The sequence below is a fragment of the Bemisia tabaci genome, chromosome 8, assembly GCF_918797505.1.
Source record: "Bemisia tabaci chromosome 8, PGI_BMITA_v3".
Taxonomy (NCBI): domain Eukaryota; kingdom Metazoa; phylum Arthropoda; class Insecta; order Hemiptera; family Aleyrodidae; genus Bemisia; species Bemisia tabaci.
In genome coordinates this window covers 40,675,609-40,695,831 of record NC_092800.1, presented here as the reverse complement: position 1 = coordinate 40,695,831, position 20,223 = coordinate 40,675,609, and the positions used below count along the sequence as shown (strand labels likewise).

The window sequence follows — 20,223 nt, the reverse complement described above, 5'->3', positions numbered from 1 at the left end:
TCGGAAAGTGAGAAAAAAGTAAGGATACGGTAATGGAATAGTAGGGATTTTAGGTAACTCTACAGAACCCGCCCTGCAAGGTAAATAATCGATTCTAGGAGAGATAGCTTGTTTCGATTGTGTGTTCAACTTTTGACTCTCGGTTGAATTTTACTATTCTGTTTTTGTTACTGTGCTAAAAATCTTCTCGTGAAAAATGACTTCTTTTGTTCCTTTTATGCGTTTCGTTTCTCTCGTCCTTGAAGGTAGAGAAATAAGTATTTTTATCTAAAAATTATTGAAATTCGCCGTGAATTAACAAGCATTTGAATTTTTTGTTTACAGATGGGCCTGCTTGAATCGATAACCTACTAAAATGTAGGAAAAAGTGAGTAGAATTTATTTTACCAATAAAATATTGGGACTTATGTTCAGAAAAGGGAAACATGAACTCTTATGGATTCTTGACGCTTTTTGACCGAGAAATAATTACGTGAGATGTTGGAAGTCTTGAACAATTTCCAAAATTATCGAGGAACTCAGCCCGTTAAAACTTGATGTCCGATCCTTTTCCTCCAACTATGGCAAGCGCCGATCAACTCACTTTCAAATTGCATACCTTTATTAAAGTTGAAGAGAGTTTCAAATAGAGAGACGGTGTAATTAACAAACACCGAAGTTCTGGAAAATTGAGTTTAAATATGTATCCCGCCGTTTTGCCCGCGTTATCATATCAACTTCATACATCTCGAAGCTAAGTGCCACGGTTTTCGCGAGGATATTGTCTCGCTGCTCAAGTCTCAATATTGTGAGCATTAATAATTGAAACTGCTATTACGTCCTTATTACGAGGTGTTGCCACTCGAACGGAACAATAACTGATTTTTGTCGCACTGGAGAAAAAACAAATTTCCTGGAAAAGTAGTGACCAAATATTTTCTCAAATCTTTTGAATCGTTCTGAAAGAAAATGTATGTTCTGAAGGAGGATTTTTCAGTTCTTAAACTTCTGGCTTCATTGCTAAGCTGATGTTTCAAGAAATATTCCGTAAGGAACAGGCGTTCATCGTTCGAGCAATATACGCGTTGCGCAGCTTTTGCACTTTTTAGGCACTTCCGGGTTGAAATGACAAGGGAAAAGGGTCATAAATTGGAAAATGTGCAGCGTATAACAAACGTTTCAAAGCCTGTAATAGACCGGAGTGTAATAGACGCCTCGTGGCATGATGCTTTTGAGAATGCGATATCACTTTATATAAATTTGAGGAAAGGATTCTTTCAAAGTATGCAAGACAACATTTTATCTCTCCAAATCTATGGAAATTGACCATGAATGAGTCATCAAAGATTATCGTCTTTTTGTACTGAGAGATGACTTTGAATGTCTCGCAGGAAAAATGTGAGGTTAATCAAACTCAAAACAGACTCGAACCCCGCCCCCCTCCCCCCCAAAAATATGATTTACAGAAATCCTATATACTTACCATTGATAAAAAAGGGGCTGACTTAACATTCTGGATGTAAAAAAGTGTGCGACAACTCACAAAACTCTAAATTAACCGCCGCAGCAGGTACTATAGCGATGTGAAGATGTAAAGCTAACTGCTGTGGCGATTAATTCCGCGTTTCACTGGGAAAAAAACACATTGGATCTAAAGTTCAGACTCTTAAAAAAATCGACAAGAAAAAATACTCTTGATTCAATCAGATGTAAGCTTAAATCAAAAGGAAATCCGCTCAAATTAAGAGGCTTGGTTCTTGATTTAAGCAAAAATCCGATTAAATCGAGAGTATTATTTCTTGTCGATGTTTTAAAGAGTCTGAACTCTAGATCCAATGTGTTTTTTTTCCAGTGCATCCAGAATGTTAAGTGAGCATCCTTTTTTTCGGTGAACCCGGACAGTATCCGAAATTTTTCGCCCTGAAATCCTGATTCTGACAGCCGCTCGAATGAAGCTGGCTCAGTTTTTAGGCGTGCCTGCGAGACCATCGTTGCCTGTTGGACGAGCGTCCTGCAGCGGAGGAAACAATTGACACAGTCGTGATAAATGCCGGCGGGGGGAGGGGGGGGGGGGGTTATAAATACGGCGGTGGAGTGCAGTGGAAATACCTCCGAATTGAATCGTCCAACCTCGGAATGGGGACTGCTCGGGCTACCGGGACAGTTAACGAAGATAGGTTAAGTGGCATGAACCCGCGATGCGCCATGCAGGGCGCAGGGACTCGGCCCACCTTTTTTCGCTCCAGTGACGCCCCCCCCCCCCCCTCCGCCCCCCCCCGACCCCGGGCCGCGGGCGATGCCCGCCGGGCAACAGAGATCCGTGCCCAGGGCTGCCAAATCCCACTATTTTACCATCCGGAATGGTATTTTTTCTGATCTTCGTCACATCCATGGACATTTGTCGTGTTCGTAATAGATGTTTGTGAGCAGTTGTGAGAAAGTTGCGTCTTTTGACTCTGTACACGGGAAAAAGAATCCTAGTACATGGAGATGGAACTTTGATCAACATCAATCTTACACTGAGAAAAAGTAGTTGCCATGATTGCCAAATTAGTTATGTTCCTTTCTGAGCTTTCACTTGCTTAACGATAACTGTGACCAGTAATAGTTGCATTTTTACTATCAAGTCATAATATTACCGTTACCTTGCCCTTGGTGAATGCGTTTCTTAGTTGTCAGAATGTTCGCAGAAAATTTCTCCAGTAGACTAATAACTCAATTTTGAGTTATGATAAAGCCTCTTTTTCGGTTGTAAATTGGCTAAATCTTGAACTGACGAAAGGTCAAATGTCCAAGCCCCACAGAACTTCTTTCAGTGTTTCGACCCGAAATATATTGATGGTTCGATACTCATCTTCGTCTTAAGCCCAACCCTGAGGATCAGTACGTTTGGCGTCATACAACTGTTTTGACTCTCGTGTCGCATTGCATAACCGCTAATATGAAGGCAAAACAAATCCGACCGATCACATCCTTGATCTTCAGAAATTTTTCTTTTAATATGACCACCTCACTTAACAACACGTGAGAATTATTTTGAACCAGTCAAGGTAGTTCCTGCCTATTATTTTTTGACAAAATAAAACTTTGTTGTATCCCTCGCTTGGTTATTCTGGAAACTGTAAGGCTGCGACTTTTCTTCGTGTTTCACTCCAATCGAGTAATCGAATTCTTTCTTACAATTTTGGGCCATTCAAAATTACCAATTTCACCGCTTTTCTGAGAAAAAAAAAATTACCCAGTTAAGGACGTATTGCACTTGAATCGAGTAGGAGAATTTTTTCTTACAATTTTGCGTATTCTCGTCGCAATACCGCGAAGTCTTCAATTTTTTTGTCAGACTTTTTCCATTCTCCCGTGGAAAAACATTATAACTAACGATATATGTCGGACATCAAGGATATCAATTTTTTTTCTTTTTCTTTTTTTCTTTTTTTTTCTTTCTGCGGTGCCTGCAGCGTTACGGTTGGAACGAAATTTGCGCTGCTTACAGGGACGCAACGGCAAACGGGCGATTTTAATGGAGCAACCCGGCTGAATCGTCGCTGCGGTGCGGGTCGGCACTCGGCAGTGGCCGTACCATTTACATGTCTCAATTGAACTTAATCAAGCTTACTCCTCAATCAATCAGCCGCTGAGCTCTCCTCTCATTAGATGCCATCGGAGGAATCTCCGGTGACCTCATCGGTGAGACGATAAAATTCGGTGCCGCTCCACACTTTTAAACTAATTATATTTTGAACCCGGAGACGAAACATTTCAGAGATCTCGCGCTTATCATCTAATTAAAATTGACGAGTTACTTGATTGTGAGTTGCTCGAAGATGGCTTAAATCTATATCTTCAGAGACAAATAGAGACCCTATTTTCATCCTAAGAAATTACCAGCTTGTTGGTTACAGAGCAACGCGTTGAGTAATCCGTTTGATGAACCAATCATGTCTAGGTGTTAGACTCCGTTCGATACTTATCTCTGTAACCAAGGTTGCGATCAGCATGCTGATAGTTGAAATTGATGGACAAAGCCCTAGACAAAGATGACAAGAGGGATATGGAGAGATCTTATTGGTGGAAGCGAATGGTTTCAATTGGCATAGGAGGTAGATAATAGACTATCCAACGGCAAATCACGAGATACCCTATATGGTTAGTCCATCATTTACCCCCTTATAGTCTACAAGAACCACCTATTTCTACCGATAGGACAGCTCCATACTCCCTATGTCTTCTTAGTCTATAACTTTGTTTATCTATTTCAACTATCAACTCGCAGATAAATGAAGACGCTTTTAAGATGATGTGGAGTTTCAGGAAATTAGATTTTCCACCACTATATCACGGTGCTTCCTAAAAGCCGCTATGTTTCTCCGTTTGAGATGGATATCTCGGCAACCTACACTGAAAAAAAATATAACACATTGGATCTAGAGTCCAAACTCTTGAAAACATTGGCAAGAAAAAATACTCTTGATTCAATCAGATTTTTGCTTAAATCAAAAGGAAATCCGCTCAAATTAAGAGGTTTGGTTCTTGATTTAAGCAAAAATCCGATTGAATCAAGAGTATTGGCGCGTATACGTAGTATACCGCCTTTGCGATCGTTTCGAACCTTGCTCGATACAATAACCGAGTCCCTTAGTTCCTTACCGAAAAGTGACTACCGCGAACTTCTGAGATTTTCCAAAGCGTGTAAAAAGTTTATTTATCCGTCAATAATTATGATTTAAAGTTGTTTCTCATTCTGGGGCTCTCTAGTTTATGTGCAGTGAATACCAAGAGTCTACGTTACTTGGTTTTCTTAAAAAAAGCCTAAGAGTACGACGCGCTGATTTAAAATATGCATATATAAGCAGAATCAAGCGAATTGATTCGAGGATGGCTGAGCAGGTCGGCACTCTCGGAATGAGAATTTAACTCCTCCGCTTTGTTCAGAACGTTGCTTTGACAGATCTCCAAACCTCTGTTATACTTTTCAAAAGTTGGTACCCGTGCTCTGATAGTGCTGTTCATCTGACAACAATGTCAGTGTCAGCTGATAATAATATTTTTATCATATGAGGTTAATAAAAAGTTTTCAGTCAGTCTTTGACATCCTGAATAATTGTCTTGGTATTTATTTACTAATTTTACAGAATTATATTTTATTTCTTATTAAAACTAAGAAATACAGTGCAATCTGTGTAAGTGCAATCTGTGATGAGCCTCGAGACTCATTAGACCATTAGCTAAACGTGGCTCATACAGGAATCCACTTACCCCTCTCTTCCCCACGCTCCTGATCACTGCGTCGGCGGCGTCTCGACGAACAATAGCTAATGACGGTCGCCAAGCTAGGCCGGGATCCTCAGCTCCTCGCCCAATTACTTACGCTTCATTAACCATTTCACCGTCACGCTAGGATTCGCCCAATTTTCGAAAAAATTATTTCGCGAGTTTTTAGCAATTTTTTCCTTACTCTCCGTTGAAACACGAATTAAAAGAGGTCTCATTCATAAAAATCGGCCAAATAGAAGAGAAGTTACAGTATTCGAAATCCGAAGAAATCAACAAAACTTCTCCAAACAAAAAATAAAATGAAGGGGAAAAAAAAGAAATGTATAAATTACAATTTAATATGATTGACCTCAGAATGTGACAAGCAATTCAATTATAAAAAGGAGAAAAAATTGAGTGAAATTACAAAAAATTAGCCTCTTGCAAGGGGCTTCCTTGTATGAGTTTTGACCTGAAGACAAGTAAATCCCGTTACATTATTAAAACGAAATTGACTCCATAGTTTAATGCCTTAGTTTCTTGAATACGATTATTTTAAGCTCTCGAAAATTTATACCAGCAATTTTACCCATGGGGTGATTTCCTGAGAGCTGATAATATCACGAATTTCTCATAGAGCCCTTCAAAAATGGCTTGCTTTTTGGGCAGCCGATTCGGCCATCAAACCGGGGTTTAAATGGAAGCTGATAATAACACAAAGCTCTGAGAAAAATTTTGAGATGAGTATAGGAACGGTTTGTAAATTACGAGGAGAGGCGGGCATTCTGTTCAGCATATCGATACATAAGTATTTTCACACGTAGAATTTAATTTTCACGTCAGGGAGTCGACATATTTTGATTTTTTCGATTTTATACGGAAAATGTATGGTTTTTCGGGATTGAAATTACTTACAATTGTTTCATGAAAAATGAATGCACCCAAAATGACTATAGCATTTTGACTTTCACATACGTGCACTCACTAAATCGATTGGTAAATTCAAAGAGTGGGTACATCGACCTGATATATCAAGTTTCTGCAATTTTTCACGGCAAATCGGTAGATTTTCGGGATGTGGATTGCTTACTTTCAATTCATGAATGAATAAAGCATGGACATGGTTAAGCTTCTTTGCATGAAAAGACGTTTAAAATAAAAAAATCAAGACATATTTAATACAATTGCATTTATATCGAGTATAAATCTCTTTTCAATAATATAACGGGATTTATAATACCGGTGATTTGGGTATTTTAGCCCAAAAATACCTTTAAATCGACTTTATCTTCTAGGAGTTCGACAGAATTTTTCCTTTCTTCGCTTAAATTTTTCCGTAGCACTTTTCTTCAAGAATCTGATAAGATTTTGCTTGAGGCAGATCAAAAAACTTAAATTTGTTCGAATAGCTTTCTAGATTTACAATACACGGTCTCGTCAAGGTGCCTCGTTGACCTTGCACTGTTGGATCGTTAATTCTCTTGTTGTGCTGCTTGCCTTTTTTGAAATCTCTGTAAACGAAAACTAAAGGGGTTGATATGTGCGAGTTAATGACGCGCCTTATCAACACATTGTGTTGGAGTTATGCTTGTTTTTCTGTCGATGTTTTCAAGAGTCTGAACTCTAGATCCAATGTGTTTTTTTCCCGTGTAGAACTACTAACAGTATAATCGCGAGAACTATGAGGTCAAATTTAAGATTAAGGGTAGAAATTATCAATTTTTAAAGCATATCGGTGGATCGTTGATGGAATTTTAATAGGAAATCTAAGTTTTGGTCATTGAGTTTTCATCCAAGTGTTCGTTTTCGACTCACTCCAAAGAAAGTCGTGAACTTTCGTGTGCGGTGGATTGGCCGAGATCCTTATTCCTCGTCAGACGGCGTCTTGGCAGGTGACCGCAAGATAGCGCTGGAGCTCATAATCCAGCCAAGTTCGTAACTCCAGTAAACCGCGCTGAAGTTGTGAGCGTTCCTAATGGAAGTCGACCGTGTCGGCGAGAAGTTTTGGGTTGCGGGCCAGAGGTGCTTTTACATTTTGATCCACTTTTTGTAAATGCACTATCTGGTACGACACTCCAAAGCCAAGTTTTTGCCCCATGATCATCAATCGCCGACCGAGGTGGAGCCAACTCTAACCTTTGCGCTCCGCTCAGTATCTGCCCAGAGCAATAACCAGGAAATCGTATTAAGTTTGTCTATTTTTTCGCTTGAACAGTGGTGAGTTTGTCGTAGATTTTTTGCCCTCTTCCTATTGCATCTTCAAACATTCCCTGACACTAAGGTATGCTCTTCCCAACCCCTTTGGCCGAAACGCATATTTTTGTCCACTTGGAAAAATTGAATTTTGCTTTAGATTTATAATGTTAAAAAAATTTCTGTTAACTGTTTTTTTCCTTTTCCTGAAGATGAAATTCATGTTCGTCTATGGTGCCTGTTTAAGTAACCTACGAGCTCCAAATAACGGAGAGGCTCTCCGAGACCCACTCCTTTAATTTTCTTAATAATTTTTTTGTTTTTGTTTTATGCCAACAAATATTTAACTGATTGTTAGTACAATCCACTAATTTCACATACTTTTTTTACTCTTTTACACTGAACTAAACTATATAGTCAGGAATTCTATCGGGCAAGGGGGGGGGGGGTGGAAGAGGGCTCATCTTAGATGTTCCTATAATAAATGCACGTCCATAACTTACGATCGCTTTTTGGGAACTGTAGAAGTTCAGTAGTTAAAATAGCTTGAAAAACTGTTGTTTTCAAATCTCATCATTATGTCATCAAATCTCATCATTTTTAAAAGCTCGAAAATCCAAAATTAATCACATCCAAACCATTTTTCCATATTATTACTGAGTTTGATCCTTATATTTTTACGTTGGTTGAATAGTTCCATTAAATAGTGGCATGCTTAGACACGATTTTCTCGAATTTCCCGCAAAAAATTCATCCGAACCTCACACAAGTAACTCATCTCAATAGTCGCATTCCCGTTCAGTGCTATACATCGATCGAAATATTTAGTTTTTCAAACCAAACTTTTGATTCATCGAACTAACTGTTCGTTTCATGTGATTGAATTTTTTTATTGAACCGGAAAGAAATGTAAAGCAATTCAAGTCATTTTCATCTCTCTCATTTCACAATGTAATAAAATTGGACTCAATTTTTCCGTTTCTAACTCATCCATTAAAACACCTAAATGCAGAAGGAAACGAAGGGATCATACGTTGCTCTGAAAATGAGCCAGAAACAGTCGTTCCATATTGCAAAATGAAGTCCAATTGACCTACAAAAAAACCATACCGTCTAATATTGATATCGATAGCCATGCTGAAGACACGGCTAATTCACATAATTCCGTAATAATGGATCCTCTTCGGGTGATTCCGCAAGTCTACAATTTATTCCAGTATTTAAAGAGCCTCTCCTGAATTATGGAAGCGTGCATTGAAGCATTCTAGGAGCTCAACCTCTGAGCCGTCGCAGAACTGGGTGAAATCAAAGATGAGCTCTGTCACCGGTACAACCGCGTGCTTACCACGGCTCACATGGAAATCGAGTTACGTTCTTTCGACGAAGAATGAGAGCGGTTTCCGCAAGAGCCCGTCAAACTCCAACCGGGTGCCTGGTACTATGCGGCACCCGGATATTCCCAGAGACGTCTCGAAAAACTTAAGTCCCAGAACATTACCGATCAATTTCCGCACTCCCATACTGCCGTGCTAAAGAAAAATGCCGTATGAACCTTTAGACGTTGCTAAATTTCCTTCAATGAAAACCTAATTTTCCTCCATTATTATTGGATATTTTCAATCGAGTTTGTCGAAAAATTTTGCTCGCAATTCGATCTAAAATATCTGAAAATTTCAAGGAAAAATATGAGAAATTCTCTTTAAAAATAGATATTTTATCCAAAAAAAATGTGGCAACTCTCGAATGTTCATACGGCGTTTTTTCTTAGCACGGTAGCATAGGTGCAGTCTCGTCTCATAATCAAACACTGGAAAAAAAAAACACACATTGGATCTAGAGTCCAGACTCTTGAAAACATTGAAAACAAAAAATACTCTTGATTCAATCAGATTTAAGCTTAAATCAAAAGGAAATCCGCTCAAATTAGGAGGCAGGGTTCTTGATTTCAGCCTAAATCTGATTGAATCAAGAGTATTTTTTCTTGTCGATGTTTTTAAGAGTCTGGACTCTAGATCCAATGTGTTTTTTTTTTTTTTTTTTTTTTTTTTTTTTTTTTCAGTGCTTGGCATTTGACCGCCACAGTACCATCCCTTACAGTCAAAAATGCACACAGACAAGAAAGATTTTTCAAATTTGTCCTATTTTTCTCAAGTGTGATCCATGAATCGATCAAACTCCATTTTAGTATCATCCCGTCACGTAAAATTAGATTTCATTCCTCCGTCTTGAACCAACGTACCATCCGTTTTGCACCTAATCCATGAAAAATGACCATCACGTCGCTGCAGATCTATCACGAGATGGGTGCTTTTTTTTTAGTGAAATTACGCCTTTGTTAACGCTTTTTACTGCATTAATGAATCACGAGGAAATTAATTGTAGTTTGTGAGCGCTTCTGCTTAAAATTTATGTTTCGGAGATAAGCGAAAACGTAGAGCTTGACGAAGAAGAGAGAGGAAAAACTGTTTCACTTTTTTGGCTGCGTAACTTTTCTCGTTAGTTGAATAAACAAAGTTTTAAATGCATCTAGCCTGCATTTTGACCCTCAGCTTTCGTCGAATGCTTCCCATCAATCGTCTCTCTTTATCGTTTTAAGTTAATTTTGCCGGATCCTCCAGATAGATCTGAGGCTGATTTACGAGGAAAAGTGGCGAGGTGCGATTAATCGTCTATCGATAGTTTCCCTGTTGAAGCTATGGTAATGAATCGATCCTCAAGGTGTTCAACCAGACAATCGATGATTTTCCATAGGTTTAAAGGAAGATCAATCGATATATCACAAAGCACGACACCTCACCGCGGAAGAGAACTATCGTTTTGAAGATTTATTAGGTACGTGTTGGCGACAAGTTTGAACTAAGGCGAGTGTGCCGACAACCGAAGAAAGTCTCAAGTAAGTTTGAACCACGAGGACGAACAGACCAACAGTTTCCCCGAAGAACTTCTCACTTCCGTGGAAATCCTTGGTTTGGAATAGAAACTTTCCTCTGGGATCTTGAGGCATTTTAGCTAACCTTGGCGAACCATCCTTGAGGATTGTTTCACAGAATTTTCAGCTGTATTACATTTTGTGTGCAGAGTATATGCCGTGCAAAGCAAGAAAGCTGTAAATCCATCAAGATTTTCCCGCGTTTTTTGGAGCTTAACACTTTAAAAATAAAAACGGTTCTACCCATGCACCTCAAATTTTCAGGCTAAGCTCTTATTAGTATTTGTAAAAGAATTCTGTAAAAACGTTGTCCCAAGGTGCACAAGTTTTTGTGTTATGATACGTGGTTTCCAAAAATTTCAAATGGCGTTTACGGCGTTTTTGCGTTGCACAGCACACCTTAGGTAAAACCACGCATTTCCCGATTATTCGATTTTATTATTTTTCAGTTATTCTCTCAGAAAACTCTTGATTGGAGTGTAATTTTTGTGTATCCGTGTATCAAAATCGGATATTCTTCCGATTTATTTCGCCAGCCTGGTACACGTGCAAAACAAACACGATGGCGATTGAAAAGAATTTCATCGTTCACATCGCAGTATAATTCGATTTACGTCGCAAAAAGAGATCGATGCCTTTCAATGCGAAAACGGAGGTCAGAAAAATGGGCTCCGTGCTGAATATGCACAGAATATGAATTTTCGGTTGTAAGTTGGGTGTTGTTCGCCTAAAAGGTCATTCTCGGGACAAAAAGAGCCAGAAAAAGCCGTTATATAAGAAGTCCATAGCTTCCAAAAAAGCGCGAAATACTGAGCTACGTTGCCTATTCAGTACAGTTACACTTCAAACAATTGTAAAGCCTATACATTAACTTCGGAGGAATGAAGAGGAAGAAGTGCAAATACAATAAACATAGGCAGGAAGGAATGTGCATAAGACATGGGGTCAAGTGCCTTTTTCCCGGAGTGCTTCCTTAATTTCTCCTGAAACTTATGCTTAAAAAATCTTCGAAAATTTTCAAAAATAAGATTCTCGATTTTGTGCTCTTGAAATTTCGAATTAATAGCATTCCTCGGGGGTTGAAAAAGATCGAGCTGACTTTTTGAAATGTTCTCTGCCCTTCTAAACATTACCGGAGGCTCCCTATTTACTGTAGCATTGTTTTAAGTTTCTCTCTTTCCCCCACTTGTAGATAGAGATAGGATTGTCAGCCCTTCCTTCACCCCTCCTCCAAATAAAACAATCAAATGAGATGCTGTAATTTTTTCTCACGTTTATTAGTTAGCCCGCGCAACTGGGCAACCCAGGAGATAATGACTTAGCAAAGAATTTATCACCCCTTACACTCTAGTCTTTGCCATTCGTCAGAGAAAGATACGAAGAAGGGGGAGGGGGGGCAATTGAGCGATCGGTCCTTGATGGATCGGGTAGCTTGGACGGGCGCCGTGCAAATTTGTCGAAGCGCCGCGTTTGGAGTGCTTTGCGATGAATCGATTGATCAACCATTTAAACCTATGCAAAAGGATCGATTATCGGGGTGTGCCCTAATAATCGATTCTTTACCGTAGTTAAAATGGGAAAATATCGATGGTCGATTATTCTCGCTTTGCCTTTGATTACGAATTCATGTATTGCCCACCGTGCACGGCCGCGGTCAAGTCCAAGCCATTGCGATGAATTATTTAACCCGAGCCCGAACCGAGGTGATTTTGAATTGCAAATCCCCCCCTCCCCCCGCTCTTTTAATCTCAGTCACTTGCTCCCCTTAATTCCCGTTTAATTTTCCCGCTTTTTTTTGTATTTCGGAGGAGATACTTAAAGCCTCTTCCCCCATTCCGTTTAACTCGTGATGCGCTCATCGGAAGAATTACGACTTTGCCAGAAGAATGGTAAAGTCTATAATGTGTCTACTTGATTTTTGACACAATGATACTGTAGAGTAAAGATAACCAGACATCTGGTGGCGGTTATCATAGTTTTGGTAAATGCGGTGAGAGGTACAATATTTGTTATAATAGAGTTTATCTGTGATTACCATACTCTGTCCCTCAAATCATGCTTTTTTCCGTACTATCTTCACCAGAGAGAAAAAAGTACTTACATTTCTTGTCCTATAAAATCCGTCTCGAATAGAAAATTAAATCCTTGGTTCCAGTAGGTTTCTCCTTGATATCAGCAACTTTTGTTTTGATATTTTGATACAAACATAATTTCCTCTATATTCGAAAAGAGTTTCTCCTTGGCGGTGAATGTGAGAATATTTTTACTTTAAGCAAGATACTTTTTTTTCCAGTGTCTCAAAAATGTGTGAAGGGAGAGTAATGCCACGGCTATTCCACCCTCTGATCGGTTCGCACCAAAAGATCATCCATTTAAAATATCTAACGGAAAATATTCGGATAGAATGTCCAACTATTGATTTTTTTTAAAATCAAAATTACATTAAGGTATTTAATGTCTTCATAAAGGTGACTAAAATCAGAAAATGAGTCAGGAAGGACTTTCTATACAACGGAACATTCTTTTGAAGGACATTTATCAATAGTGGACCTATTGCATATTGGACATCAATTCAGACCAGGCAGAGTGCGTTGGAATTTTATGCACTTTGGAAGAAGTGTGTATTTAACACTTTAAATTGGACATTATTACATCGGTTGTTTTTCATTGGACATTTACAGCAAGACATTAACACCTGTCCCCGAAAATATCGGTCCCTGCAGGGCCGGGTCATCAATGTATCACTGTAAAAGGGAGCATCGGACGTCAAAGAGACACGGCTGCATTTTATGCGGCTATAAATACAAAAATTAATCACCTCAAAGACGAGGACGACACGGTCGGAGGGGGAAGGGGTGGGTGCAACGTCGATTTGGCAAACCGATAAACTGGACGTATAAATCTCGCGGTAAACCCCGGCTCACGAGTAGACTGCACAAGTAAAAATATTCCGCCCCGCTGTCGAAGTTCCGATCGAGTCCAGCTTCTCCTCGGAGAAATGGGATAATTTTCCTATGACATGGCAACTGCGCGACCTGCTGGCCGGAGCTTTTCATTTTTCACGAAAAGCAGCGCAGTTTGCATTCTTTCCCACGCCGCCTTGCCGCTTTGTGCAATAATACGGACGACGTCGAGCAGAAAGGAACCAAGCCACATCAGATATTGCCAAAAACCGGGCAATTTAATTTTTTACAAGAGAATGATTGTGCAGATTCTTTTGAAAATGTTAAGGAATTCGCTTCGCACTATGCAGAAAGTTCACTAAAATTTTTACAAAAATCCGTGCAACCGTTTGCATGTAAAACAATAAATTGCCCGATTATACTCGGCAATAACTGATGTGGCTTGGCTCCTTTCTGCTTAACGTGGTCCTTATAGTCCATTTATTGAGTAGTCAAAAGCAGCGTAACTTGATGGAGAAAATTTTTCTCATCCGCCAAGCTGAATCGGTGAACCTTACAAGTCAAATTTTATGCAAGAGATGAAAAAAATGTACAGTCAAGGAGTCAAGCAGACGAATTAAAATGAAAAGTACTTAATCTGTTGTGAGTGGGGCTCAAATCTTGTTTTTCTGTGAGAGCAATGGTAAAGGGAATGTAAGTATTCTCACGTTCAAATAGCTCCTTTGTCATGGTTGTTTCTTTTAAAATATATTTCTCATAAGTCATGCTTCATGCTATGTAACTTGCTGGAGGAGATCAAAGTATTGGTACTTCTAGCATTAAGAGTGCACGCCTCGCGCCGTCGCGCCTTCAATTTAGCAAATGCAACACGGACATCCATCAAGTACGAATAGTTGTATGTCTGCGCCGTCATCAACGCGCGTCCTTTCCCTTGCTCTATTTCCATATCGCATTCTACGGTAAATTGGACTGCACTTTTGCAATTTGGAACTATAAATTCTGACTCTTCTGGAAAAACACTTATGTGCATATGGTAAACCGGGCTAGAATATATAGTTCCAAATTGCAAAATGTAGTCCAATTCATGTTCCACGATCAAATGAAAAACTCTAGGACTTAGTTATTTCACGGCGATCGAGTACCATGTGGACCGCGTTTGACAGAAAGGAACCTTGATGTTATTCATCTCCTTCCCTATAAAAATTTTGTATACTAAAAAATTTAATCCAAAATCAAAGGCTTACTGATAGGCTAAATGATATTTTCAAAATATTAATGATTGATTGATAATAATATTGATATTAATATTAATATTAATTATTATCACCACATCAGTTATTTCCAAATTTAGCCAGGCAATTTAATTTTTTACGAGAGAAGGTTTGTTCGAATTCCTTTCACAATTTTAAGGAATTTGCTTTGTACTGAGGAGAAAATTCACTGAAATTTGCACAAAAATCCGCACAACTGCTTTCATGTAAAAAATTAAAATGACCAATTAAATTTACACTGGAAAAAAAACCTTTTGGATCTAGAGTCCAGACTCTTGAAAACATTGAGAAGAAAAAGGACTCTTGATTCAAGCAGATTTAAGCTTAAATCAAAAGGGAATCCGCTCAAATTAAGAGGCTTGGTTCTTGATTAAAGCTTAAATCTGATTGAATCAAGAGTATGTTTTCTTGTCGATGTTTTTAAGAGTCTGGACTCTAGATCCAATGTGTTTTTTTTCCAGTTTAGCAAATGCTGATGCGGCTTGGTTCCTCTCTGCTTAACGTGGTCCATATGTTCTTTCGTTCATAAAAAACCGGTGCTTGTATCCTGCCAGTCCTATTTCCTCTCCAACGGCGTTGATTCAGAATCTAAATTCAGCGCTCCCGATATGTTTGCGGAGAGTTCCCCAAGAAATTGCAACCATCCACCACAAACAGAAGGCGCGGTAGGAATTTCGCCCGGGCAATGATCGGGGGGGTTTTAGTGACCCAATTTGGCCGCACTCGGCATTTTATTCGTGTTTGGCTTTGCACCGTGCCGAAAGCGCATCGTTGATCGTTGCAATGCGGATAGTCGTCTTTTGTCTGCAGCGCCAGCCCAGTTGCCACATCGAATCAAAAAGCCCCCGCTCGTAATTTTCAAGTTTATTTCGTGTTTTTTTGCGCGGGTGCATCAACCCCGGTGCTAACCTGTGTCGTGCAAGCATATATTTCCTTTTTTTCAGTCGCTCGGCTGCAGGAGTTCTGACAGGCTTTCAGAATTATTTCCAGCGCTATAGTTGCACGCCAGTCGCCAGCGAAGAGTGTTTATGCGGATCGTTAGAAACTCAAACACCGAAACTAAGCCCCCACCTCCATGTAATTTATTCTTTCGGTGGATATACCCTTGATCCTTCTCCGATCCCTTTTTTTTTGGAATATATAAAATTCTGCCTTTAACATACTGTCTCCAGGTCTTTTTTATGCGCCTACAAACAAGAAAGAAACTCTTAAAAAGTGTTTGGTAAATGTCAAGATACAAACTGTTCAAAGTATAATGTATCAGTAATGAAACTGCAGACACTTCCTGTCATACTTTTTTCGAAAGAGAAAACTACGGTACACGGACTTTATGTCCACTTTTTTTACGTCCACAGACTTTTCAGCCACAATTTTTTTGAGCGTTTGGTTGCGCTTACACCACGCTGCAGCACAGTAAAAGCCCAAAACATAAAAGAATAAATTTGAATGCTTTGGAAATCATTAAATTTGACACGGAACCACTATTATATTTACAAAAAAAAAACATTATATTTTCCAGTCGTACATATTTATTTTTCATCAGTTTAAAAGGGAATAATCAATGCAGAGAGTGCAAACATTTCAAAATCATGAGTTGAAAAACGCTGACTCCGCGAGTTTAAATATTAGAGCCTAACACAGAGCGGAGCGGCGTGTTAGCAGCGCAGAACGCGCACTGGCGCCTACAAACCTAACGGGATACGTCGCGCATTGCGCAACGCTTGAAGTATCCCGTTAGGTTTGTAGGCGCCTATGCGCATGTCACGCTGATTGCCTGCCGCGCCGCAACGCTTTAAGCAACTATTTCGCGTCAGAGGCGTTGCACAGTATCCTACAAGATTGAAGGCGCACGAAACAACTAGTTAAAGAGGACTTTCAATTTTGACTGCATTTGTTACAGAAAAATGTTTAATTAATAAAAAAAATGTGGACATAACATGTTCACAATTTGGAAAATTTTGGACACATTCATGGTTGGACATTAAATCATGTGGACTTAATAAAGACTGGACTTAACGTTTAGTGGACATAAATACCAGTGGACATTTATTTAATGGACGAAAGGTAGGTGGACGTACAGTCCTAGAAGCAAAACTACTTTACGTCTTCTATTAAAGACTTAAGTGCTTTTCCTTCTTCGAGAGAAAAATACTCCGTGAAAATTTCAGACCATGGCGTTGGTTTGGCCCTCCTCTGAAAAATGAAAAAGGAGGCGAAATTTTGAAACACCGCAATTAAGATACACTTTTTTGCAGTTTCGTCGTCAATATGACAGTCTCTCCACTTTATTGGGACTATATTGTAGAACTCGAATTCAAAAGGAACCAATGCGATGCATTTTTCTCTGCAGAGTATTAGGAGCGTAGTTTGACGTTAGGGTCGTCCAGAAAGTAAGTTTACCTATCAAATATTTGCTCAATTAAAATAGATAGAGAAAATCTATTATTTTACGTCTATTATTTTACCACCAAACTTGTATATTACAACAGAGATATATAGAAGGGGAACTACACAGATATTTGATATTCTACAGTGAGTTGCATCCCCGTTTTCTATTCGCTGAAAGTGCTGACCGTACGTCACACGATCTAGTTTTATGGGCGTTATGTTGCCAATTAAGGTAAGGAAATCGACGAATTATTCACCTCTTTTAACAATATTCTGCGTAGTTTGACAACGCATCCGAAGCTGCGCCACATGTTACCAAATGCTCATCAAGTTTCGTTTAATCGATGGCCGATCAGTTCACGGAGTGTTGTAAGATCCCAGCACATTTGCCGAATCGCCTTGATCAAGACGCACTCTCACTTTTTAATAAACTAGAAAAAGCGAAATAGAAATATTTTGATTTATACGGATCCTCCGGATCAATTTTTCATGTAACAAAATTGTGATATAATGGGTACGACAAGATGGCCTTAGTCAAGATGGGCCCAGATAACTGGGAAAAGTCAGGGGATGAACACAGAGACAATATATTTAAGGAATTCCGCACTTGAAGAAACTCGTCCAGCTAAGTTCTCCACCCCGACATCCATCTGTCACCAATACGCAAATTTTATTTAATTTTTTGCTTAACATAAGTCGCTCGCCCACCACTAATAGTGATGAGGTAGTGTTGACTTTCCGAATTTAGCGTTTGCCTCACTCTGCACTGGGAAAAAAAAACACATCGGATCTAGAGTCCAGACTCTTAAAAACATCGACAAGAAAAAGTACTCTTGATTCAGTCAGAATCTAGCTTAAATCAAGAACCAAGCCTCTTAATTTAAGCGGAATTCGTTTTGATTCAAGCAAAAATCCGATTGAATCAAGAGTATTTTTTCTTCTCAATGTTTTCAAGAGTCTGTACTCTAGATCCAATGTGTTTTTCCCAATGTGGGGTCTCTAAAATATGTATTCTCTGGATGGACGGGCGGGTTAGGCGCAATTGGGAAAAATTAGAGGAAATAGTGAAATTCATAAAATGTTCAATTTTCGGTTTGGAATACCGTATATCAAACAGGAATACATTCATGAAATTACCACATGCACAAGTATTTTGGGGGAAGAAATACTCTTGTCAATTTGAAACGTCTTTTATGGACTTTTTTAAGCGTTTTCTCCACTAAATTGTGTGCATAACATTACGATTGCAATATTTTGAAAATATTTTCCAAATATCGACTTATAACAGGCTTCTATTTTCTTTGCAAGCCAAATGTCTTATTTTTCAAGGATGATCTGGCTACAGCGTAGACGAGGAAGTGGATGCGCCCGATCTAGTGCCAAAATGCGCTCGCTATTATCCCATTAACATGACGCCTAGTCTGGGCAGCTGTACGGAAACCACCTAAGTCTCATCGAATCTAATCTGTAAATACGCTGTTTCTGCCCGTTTATTTGATACGTCACTGTCTCAACGATTCCTGGCTCCCGCCAGTCCCGGTCAGCATACCAAGGACTCCAAGTTAAATGAGGAACTACCATTTCTAAAAACATCGTAAATGAGTCATTGTTCACCCTGTGCAGATAGGAGCTTTTTCAGATGAGCCAGAAATTATCGTTCATAATCGTATAGTTTGGTCCAAATTCTTAAGGCGATTCTGCAGGAGAGACATCTTGTCCATCGCACGCATCCGTGCTGAAAGCGCTTGAGTACAAATTAATTTAATGAATAATCAAAAGGAACGAAGAAGCCCGCGAATCTTATGTGCATAGCTCTTTTTCATTTCAATCGTTTGAATTAAGTTTCTTTTAGTACATATTAACTTATCGTAATATTTGTTCTTGTACTGTAAGTTTTACCCTTTTTTTCTTGACGGAGTAAATTCCCTGTGAAATTTATGTTTAGAAAATGCTTTGAAAAAAAATCACATTGAAATTACGTTAAATTCTAAAAATTACTCATACTAATATATGCTAAACACAAGATAAACAGCAAACATGGAAAGCTAAAATTGTATGTATTAGTTTTGTTGGAATATACCTTACTAAAGGGATGAAAGACTTGAAAAAGTTCAAGTTTGCATTTTTATGTAAAAAGATTTTAGGAAGGGCTCCATATAACTCGGACATGTCAACAGTATTTTTTTATGAGTTTTCTTTAAAAAATTTACGACTTTTAACCCCTTTTTTGACAATCTGTGCTACTAGGGCGTTTTACGTTTTCTGCGTTTTCGTCGCGGAAACATGACTGGTTTCAATTCTCGCCGCGTCAAGTGGTCCATTTTCCCACGTCGAGCCCTGAGGCTCAACAATGGGACACCAAGTCCAACTGAATCGGTCAATGCAAAAATGACAAAAGTCCACCAACCAATGAGCCCTAGAATCCAGTAATTCTCACGAAGCTGAGAGCTCTTGCAGAAATCGACTTGTTCTGTTATACCGTCCACCGATTTAACTTGGAGCTCGGTTACGTAACTGCTGTCAAGTCGTCGCCGGGTCGCGGCGTCAAGAGATGCATCCTCCCATTGAAGCCATGCTAAATAATCGATTACTAAGGTGTTCGTAGCGATCGCTGCGATAATCGATCCTTTTCACGGGTTTAAATGGGAGAAGGATCGATTTATCGCAACCGAGCGGAAGAAGCCATGCTGCATGGCGGTGGCGGTGGGCAAGTATTAAGGTCGCGACCCAATTAACTTTCTTGTAATTACAATTACCCCCGGCCGAGTCGGCCAATAACGGCCGAGTACTGAGCGAGTACTTGCCCGCCCGCTCGGGCCTTTCATGAAAACAGTGCATACACGTAAAGCCTCCCGCTTGCCGCCCTTTTCACTAATTGACCGCGCGTTCGACTGGGATGACGAATGTTTGGCGCCATCTAGCGACGCGCGACGCGAGTCTCGTGGCGGGTTTCATCCGTCCTACTGGCTTCGTCTTGAAATGGGCCACAAGACCGGGACCCCAGGGTCCCTAAGGGGGTTGTATTCGGTTTAATTGGACCGCATTAAGTAGAAAGGAAACCAATGCATCTAGAGTGCCACTGAATTGAAAAATGTCGACAAATGGAAATTGTGAATACTCATGAATTTCAGAGTCGAGAATTCTATTTTCAGGTTAAGTATGAACCAGCCTCTTAATACACGCCAATGGGACATTCGATTTTGACTTTCAAACATGAAAGAAACCTAATTGATTCAAGGTATTTTTTCTTGTCAATGTTTTCAAAGTTCTGGAATATATTCACGTGATTTCCTTTTATTGTTCAGAA

At 39.4% G+C, this 20,223-nt stretch overlaps 1 non-coding gene across 6 annotated transcripts in view; it reads left to right on the top strand.

The window, feature by feature from the left end:
* LOC109038355 (uncharacterized) overlaps positions 1-20,223 on the top strand; it is a 121,092-nt gene that overhangs the window by 91,715 nt on the left and 9,154 nt on the right. For 5 of the 6 annotated variants that reach the window (XR_011900438.1, XR_002009574.2, XR_011900440.1 and 2 more), the window contains one exon: positions 325-367. The exons of the other annotated variant lie outside the window; for it this stretch is intronic. This is a non-coding gene — a transcript (uncharacterized protein). The remainder of the gene's footprint in view (positions 1-324; positions 368-20,223) is intronic. 6 annotated transcript variants of the gene reach the window in all.